At 35.0% G+C, this 8636-nt stretch overlaps 1 long non-coding RNA gene across 1 annotated transcript; it reads left to right on the top strand.

Moving 5' to 3' along the window:
- Positions 1 to 6373: 6373 nt before the first annotated feature.
- On the top strand, positions 6374 to 7083 carry LOC139126756 (uncharacterized). Its single transcript, XR_011550755.1, has 2 exons — positions 6374 to 6885; positions 7000 to 7083. It is a non-coding gene; the product is annotated as an uncharacterized lncRNA (long non-coding RNA).
- The last annotated feature ends 1553 nt before the right edge of the window (positions 7084 to 8636 follow it).

The raw sequence follows: 8636 nt of genomic DNA, 5'->3' as shown, positions 1-8636 counted from the left end.
GATTTTCCGGTGTGTCAGGCGCCTCTAATATAGACCTCTTATAAGACCTTAAATATCTTTTCTAGGTAATAATTGTAGGTGAATTTATTTTCCAGGAAGCAATGAAAAGACATTCTACTGAAAGTACAAGTACAAAAGAACTGATTCAGTGTGTGAAAGTCATCTTAATTTTGACATCTTGTGCAAACGTGACAACTACTTTGACGAAATACATACCTTTGATATCCTGCCTGATTCAGTCTTAAATAACAAACTCAATATATCAGTTGTAAATTGGTCTGACATATTTGCAACATGATGAAATTCAGCTCCAAAGCGGGTTATCTAAGTCAAGAGTAGAGAGACCTCATTTGACCAATTCTTAAAGGATTTGAATGTTGGATAAAAGTGCAGCCTGAGGCATCTTGATTCGGTATATGCAACTAAATATCAATGCCAATTGGCATCTTTATTTTTCAGAGACATCGTCGGCTTTCAAACTAACAACCAAACCCACAAATATGCACACAGGTACAGTTATTGATTGATACATTTTCTACCTGAGGTCACCCTCAGTAAATGCCATTTACCTTGCCAGCCACGCATCTTAGTAGCCATCCAACTTTGGATTTGAAATATATTTCCCGTTTACCTTTTCCTTCACCTAAAAGAGAACTCTTTAAGGGGGCGCTGCGCCCAACACAGCATATTGTGCTCAAAAATCACTTTTTGCGAATATTCATTAAATTTTAATTAATTAGTTGACCCAAGATTAAAATGTTGGTTGGGTTCACCTTTTTGCTTGTCAAGCAGTCATAAATTGCGAGATAGAAGGTGTTAATTAATGCAAATGTATGCAAATCACCCGATTTCCTGACTTCTTTTTCCTTCCGATTTAAAAATTTCCAAAGAATTCAACCCCACCCTCTCTGCTCAAAATTTCTGAAATTTTCAAATATGTTCTTCAAATGCTCTATAAAAAACAACTTTTTGTGTGGCAATAAAGTTCGTACATTTTTAATAAGAGGCCATTGAATTTTGCTAATCATGATTTTGATTACTTTTTTGAGTGTCAGTCTTTCAACCCTTGCCTTTTTGAATGCGGAAATATAATGCAAAAGAAAATAGTCTACATATACTCTTCTTTCAAGTAAAATATTACATTTCAGAAAATAGTGTCAATTTTTTTACCTAAATTACTTTTTATCATAGATACCAAAATTGAGGTTTTTTACCCAAAATGTACACAAACTTCATTTTTCGAGTCAAGTACTGCTACCATACTTAACCTTAGAATCTCTGCATTTCGAAAATATATAGTTTGAGCGGGTGTCCTTGTCGTCTTTGATGGGAAAAATTGCTTTGAAAAAACTGTGTCGGCAACATGCAGCTCCACCGTAACCGCATGTTACATATTATTTGGGAAGATACATATCGCTAATTAGTATTTAATGTTAAACATACCACTCTGATTAGTGTTACGTCAAGGCTTAAATGTGGAAAGATGTCCTCCGCAAAAGGCATATCAAATCCACTTTCAGGGCCAACCATCAATGTACCGTGACTCAGGTTCTGTAGTGTGTTCTTTTCCAAGTTCAGAACAAGCGAAGGAGCCGCGAGAACAACTTGAACACTGTCGCCACTCCTGGTCATCTTGCTTATCAGGAAGTCTGCTATATCGTCAGTGATTGTCAGGATGATTTGTGTAAATCGTCCTCGTATATCTGCATTGATGATTTCGGTGATATTTAGCGCAATGTCATCTAAAACACCTTGTAGTTTGTCAAAAATATCTGTAAAACACATGAAATTATTTTAGTGCCGATTCCTTTTCCTGCAATGAAAATCCTGAAAGTCATATTGTATGCAAACTGACACGTCTATGTTATTATCTATTCACCAGATAATTCAAACATTTCTCACTTTCAAACATTTCTCACTTTTATTTACGTGTTTGCAAACTTTGGAACGTCTTCTTAGCTTAATAACAATTACAGATTAGTAAATAATCCATTTTCTTGCAGATAAAAAGGAGGAATTTTCCATAACTAGCGCATAAGAAATAAAAGTCCATTATCTTGAATAATCTTCTGTCTTTCGCTAACTATGCAAAACTAAAAAAACAAGAACTTAAAAACAAACCTTGGCGCCAAGGCAATGCCCATGATAAGAGTAAAATTTCTTCCTGTAGTTTCAAAATGTCAACCTCGATATCGTCAATTCTCTGCACGGAAAACAAAACGAAAATAAGCTTGTGGAATAGCAATATTATAGGGCAATGATTGTTTGTAATTATGAAACAGGTGATACTGGTGATAGACGTACACGATGAACATGTTCAGACAGCACTAGGTGAGTAGACGACTAACTTTGCTGAACAGGAATGTTCACATCGATCGAATTGCAGAAGTACATTTTCAAAATATCATAGTGATGCTTTAAGGATGTATAAAAAGAAACGCTTTGTAATACTTCCGAAATGTGGCTACTGTGATGCCATTTACAATACGATGATGCTCATACCAAATGTTGTGTTCCAGAATTAGCGGGGAAAACAATTAAAGCATGTACGTTTTAATGTATTCATGATTCATCCCTAATATTAAAAGCTTAACGTGCAATGTCCGAGTAATCTAATTACCTGTAAGATTGTCGTAGGCGCATTGGTCATCAAATTATGGGTATCATCATCTATAGATGATATCAAAATAGAAACAATGAAATAACTTAATGTTAACAGAAGGTAACATGTGGTGAACCTATATATATATATATATATATATATATATATATATATATATATATATATATATATATATTCTAGATATATATTCAAGATGTGTAAGCAGATTTTAGAGCTCTTTCTTCATTTCATTTTGACGATTTTTAGTAGGCATCACTCTTTCAGCAGTATTCTTTTTTAGTTTTCTTTGTAACTGTTCTAGTTTGATGTATTGTAGAATTTCAGTTGTTACATAAGTGTCCTTGGATGTACGCTATTGTCCACGGTTCATAATTTCACCTGTTTGAGCTGTATTTTTAGAGTCGGATATTTTTAGTACGTCATTTCTGTGTGGTTTGCACTGCCACCTTTCCTACACTTTAATATGCAAATGTCTTTCAAGTATAAATAAGCCTTGACGTTGTTTTGAAACAATACCCACACTTTGACCATTCCACTCCTGGGTTTGAAGGAAAGCGGAGCAGTTTTCTGCTCGGCTTTTTTGTAAGTTGGCGCCAATTTTTATTTTTAACTTTTACACGTTTCCAGTCTCTGTATGATTCAATCTTTTTTAGCATGTGTATTTTACTTTAAGTTTGTCGTTGTTATTTTATTTCAGATTGTTTTAACCTTGATAAGTGGGATTACTCCCACGAAACGTCGGTGTAATAAATTTTATAAATGAAGAGCTTGGTGTCCTGAGTTGGTGCGTCTGACCTGCTTTGTTCTACATTATTACGGCTTCTGCCTATATCAAGACAGCCCTGTGAATCCACTGGATCCTTATGGACATATTTCCACCCTAAGCTAGAGCTTATCTTGTTGGTGGTTCATCGGCTTCGTGCTACACTACTCCATATTGATGATCGGAACCCCTGTGAATCTCTTCAGATCCAAGGTAAATCTTCTAGCTAACTGTTGAACTCTGACCATGCAGTTGAACAAGCTCTATAGCAATCTGAGAAATACAACGGACAGACTTATTCGTTACAAATCGCATTCAACTTATTTGCAACAATGCCGCTCGGAAGAGAAAGTACCATCAGGTCTCGTTATATTCAAAAAGCCGCCTCTGCAGAATTCGAATTTGAACTATAAATGGCATTGCACTTTACGTGAAACATCGACAAAGTTACAAGATATGCTTATTTCATTCTACAAACACGAACTAGAACCAAAACTTCAAACAAGAACACAAAACTTACGAAAGAAACTCAAAGAGAATACAGGTAACCGCACTTATCGTCGCTTGAATAAACAGCTACAGAATCAAGTGAGAAACACTGAGATAAAACTTAACAGAATACACAAAAACAAGTTTGCGTCTCTGGCATCTGTTGTGTCCCACAAGAAGACTACGCCAAGAACGGCTCAAAACTACCCGATCAGAAATCCATACAGAGAAGTAATACATCTGCCAAGAAGAAAAATCGTAGATATGACAAGAACATTAGAAAACAGAAGAAACGAGCAAGAAAAAATATGGTCAAGAAGCAATAATAGCAACAAATGAAAACTCGATCGTCAACATCAGCGGTAAGGAACTTTCTACAGCAACTAGATCACTATTAAGTAATGGGTTGGGATTCATACCAGTGCCCAAAACATGGGATAAATGGAAGTTCATAAACGACACACAGCTATATCATCGTCGCTTACGACTTAGAGAATTCTTCTTGATCGTGAAAATAACTCTGACACTGCCTCACGAGAGCTACCAAAAGAACTGAGAATTGAAAGTAAATGGACACCACCTACGGGCAGAGATCCCATGCTGGACAAATACTGTGAAATTCAATTGGATGAGATTTTACAGTATGATCCCACAGGTAAAAGTAAATATTCTAAACACAATGACAATATCACAACTGAACAAAGAAAAGAAATCAATAAGCTTAGAAATGACCAGTCCATATATATCAGTAAGATAGATAAGGGTGGTTCAGTTATTGTATGGAATAGACAGAATTACATTGAAGTCATGAAGGAACACCTATCACATCAAATTTTACAAAAAGATGAGTACAGATTTTACACCCACAGTTCATGCGAAAATTGTTCAACAAGCAGATAAAATGCATCACAATTCTACAATTTCAGATACAGAGAAGTTAGCTATTTGCCACAATGATAACATTAAAACTCCTTATATTCATGGGCTTGCTAAATGGCATAAATTGAAAAATCCAGACATCACGGTTGACGTTAAACCACCCATACGAGCAATAATCTCACAGATCAATAGTCCCACTCGTAGAGCCTCGCTCTGGCTTCACTATCAACTCATGAATATCGTGCCAATATACTGTGTAGAGTTGGTCAAAGATTCCACCGATTTTCTGAATCATTTGCACCATTATAATGCATCACAGCTGTCAAACTTGCCAGACAATACCATTCTTTTTAGTCTTGACGTGGTGAGCCTCTATCCTAATATTCCCCGTAAAGAAGGATTAGAAGCATTAAAACATGCTTTCAAAACCTGCTCTAATTTAAATGACAAAAACATCAATGATATCATTGATCTAGCAGATATCATCCTTCAAAATAACTACTTTGAATTCTGTGAAGAGTACTACCTTCAAACACATGGTACAGCCATGGGTACTCCCTTTGCACCCATGTATGCTAACATATTTATGAGCTGGTTTTGGAGAAAAAACAAGTGTTTATAAAGATCAAGCAGACTTTCTTAAACGTTTCATTGATGATTTGTACGGTATTTGGACACTTGGTGAAAATAGACTCCAAACTTATCACACTTTCCTCAATAGCATTCACCCGTCAATCAAATTTACTTTAGAATACGGTACAAAAATGCAACATTTTCTGGATATGTCCACCAGCCTAATTAATTCAAGAGTAGAGACAGATCTATATATTAAACCAACCGATGCGGTAGATATCTGCCTCCATCCTCTTTTCACCCCAAGCATATATTCAACAGCATTATCTACAGTGGTACCATAAGACTGAGACGCATTTGTTCCTAGACAAATGGTTTGATCAGCGAATAGAAGAGTTTCAAGATAAATTGGTTAAATCAGGATATAATAAAAATAAGATAATTGAAATCATAGAGAAGGTTCGTAATAAACCTAGGACACATTTTCTTCAATATAACAAACCTAAGACAACAAAGAGAGTAGCATGGGTCAGTGACTTTCATCCTCTGCGCCCAAATATAAAAGAAATGGCCAAAAAAACACCAAGATATATTAAAAATTTCCAAAAGAATGCGTGAAGTCGTGCCCCACCCACCTCTTATTTCACAAAGAGTGTGCGCAAACCTTGGTCAACTCATTGTTAGACATAAATTAACATTGAAACGTAGTGACAATATAAATTATGGTTCAGGACCATGTGGAGATAGTAAATGTAAAATAATGTGTTCACATATGGTAAAAACGGACAAAATGACTAATATCCATAATGGAAAAATATTTCAAATAAAAGGGAATTATAATTGTAACACTGAGAATGTTATATACTGTATCTACTGTGATAAATGCATGTGTCAATATGTTGGACAAACCAAGAATAAAATCAGATATAGAATGGCTGGACACAGGAGTATGATTAAATCTAATAAGTCTGACCCCAATAATCCTTCAATGTTCGTGAGCCAACATTTTAATTCATCTAACCACTCCGTCAAAAATACAAAAAGTTGTAATTCTTGAAAAGGTACACAAAGATGACAAATTCTCCAGAGATTTCACAGAGTCCAAGTGGATATTTCAACTCAACACAATGTATCCTCAGGGTTTGAACAGAGAGACACCACAAAAATTCTAGATGTGTAAGCAGATTTTAGAGCTCTTTCTTCATTTCATTTTGACGATTTTTAGTAGGCATCACTCTTTCAGCAGTATTCTTTTTTAGTTTTCTTTGTAACTGTTCCAGTTGATGTATTGTAGAATTTCAGTTGTTACATAAGTGTCCTTGGATGTACGCTATTGTCCACGGTTCATAATTTCACCTGTTTGAGCTGTATTTTCAGAGTCGGATATTTTAGTACGTCATTTCTGTGTGGTTTGCACTGCCACCTTTCCTACACTTTATATGCAAATGTCTTTCAAGTATAAATAAGCCTTGACGTTGTTTTGAAACAATACCCACACTTTGACCATTCGACTCCTGGGTTTGAAGGAAAGCGGAGCAGTTTTCTGCTCGGCTTTTTTGTAAGTTGGCGCCAATTTTATTTTAACTTTTACACGTTTTCCAGTCTCTGTATGATTCAATCTATTTTAGCATGTGTATTTTACTTTAAGTTTGTCGTTGTTATTTTATTTCAGATTGTTTTAACCTTGATAAAGTGGGATTACTCCCACGAAACGTCGGTGTAATAAATTTTATAAATGAAGAGCTTGGTGTCCTGAGTTGGTGCGTCTTGACCTGCTTTGTTCTATATATATATATATATATATATACATACATACATACATACATATATACATATATACATATATATAGATTTATTATATATATATATATATATATATATATATATATATATATATATATATATATATATATATATATATATATATACGTTCACCACATGTTACCATCCGTTAACATTAAGTTATTTCATATATATTATTCCTTAATAATATATATATATATATATATTATATATTATGTTGTGTGTGTGTGTGTGTGTGTGTGTGTGTGTGTGAGTGTGTGTGTGTGTGTGTGTGTGTGTGTATACTTTCTTTTTCAAAAGGATGACAAAATATTTATACATGTCCCAAAAATTCGACAATATAATAAGAGCCAACAATATATTGTTCTAACGTTTCAGTCTTTATCTTTATATTGAACAATAATTTGAAAAAAGACTATATATTGGAAAATATTTTGAAAGTTCAACAATGTATTGGCCAAAATATTTTCAGATGTTAGCTACCGTATTTCAATAGTGGGTTATCTGTATTGCATACACAACTCAAGGAAGTCCTTATGAACAATTTTTATATACTATGAGGTTATTATGAAAATACAGCAAAGGGTGCACGAAGACATTGATGCAGCGTATTGTCCGACGCGATTGTCCGACGCGAAGTGGAGGGCGATGCACGGCGCCAATGTCCAAGTGCATCCTTCAATGTATTTTCGTGATAACCGCATTATTATACATCTTATATTTGTGGCTGGGGCATCACACTTTCAGAGTAATGACCGTTTTCGTGCAATGTCAACAATTCAAATATATGGTTGAATGTTCAATATATTGGTAAAACTAAAAAAGTTAGGCCAATATATTGCCGACTCTAATTATTATTGTCCTATTTATTGGGACCTTTTAAAAAATGGTGGCATGTGAAAAGTAAAAAAAGTTGGCAAATTTATTTGAAAGCAGTTCACATACGCACACGGTACACAACGTCAAACCCTGCAGCAGTTCAGGTACAGATTTTCTGTAATGGGTCAAAATGTTGGACAAAAACGGGCAATTTTTTTAAACAGCCTATTGTGTTAATCAAGGGACGTAATATGCTATCATTACCATTGCAATGGTAACCGCACTGCCCACCTTCCACTTACAAGCTGAAAACTAGAGCGTTCCGTCTAAAAACTGGCAATTTTCGAATCTAGTAATTGACACGCGGGGCGCTTTTCTAAAATTCTTTCCCAGCATTCTTTGCGTATGCCCCCCTCGTTCATACGCACTACAGTTTTCCCCATTTTCTATTTTTTATGCGTGATATAACGATATTTTCTGTCAGCGACAAGGTGGATAATAACACTAACTGGCTAAAAAAAGATATATTTTGTAAATTACAGGCTATAAAATAATAATTTGCTCGTTTTGTATTTGTTTATTTATGAGTACTCAAAAAAACATGGAGGCGCCCATAAAGGTAGAGTCACTTCCGGCTACTCGCATAGTATATTATGAATATGCGCATGCGTAGTCTGTAATCCGCCG

This window comes from Ptychodera flava, chromosome 3 (assembly GCF_041260155.1).
Source record: "Ptychodera flava strain L36383 chromosome 3, AS_Pfla_20210202, whole genome shotgun sequence".
NCBI lineage: Eukaryota > Metazoa > Hemichordata > Enteropneusta > Ptychoderidae > Ptychodera > Ptychodera flava.
The sequence above is the reverse complement of the archived record's forward strand: the minus strand, read 5'-3'. Positions and strand labels throughout refer to the sequence as shown.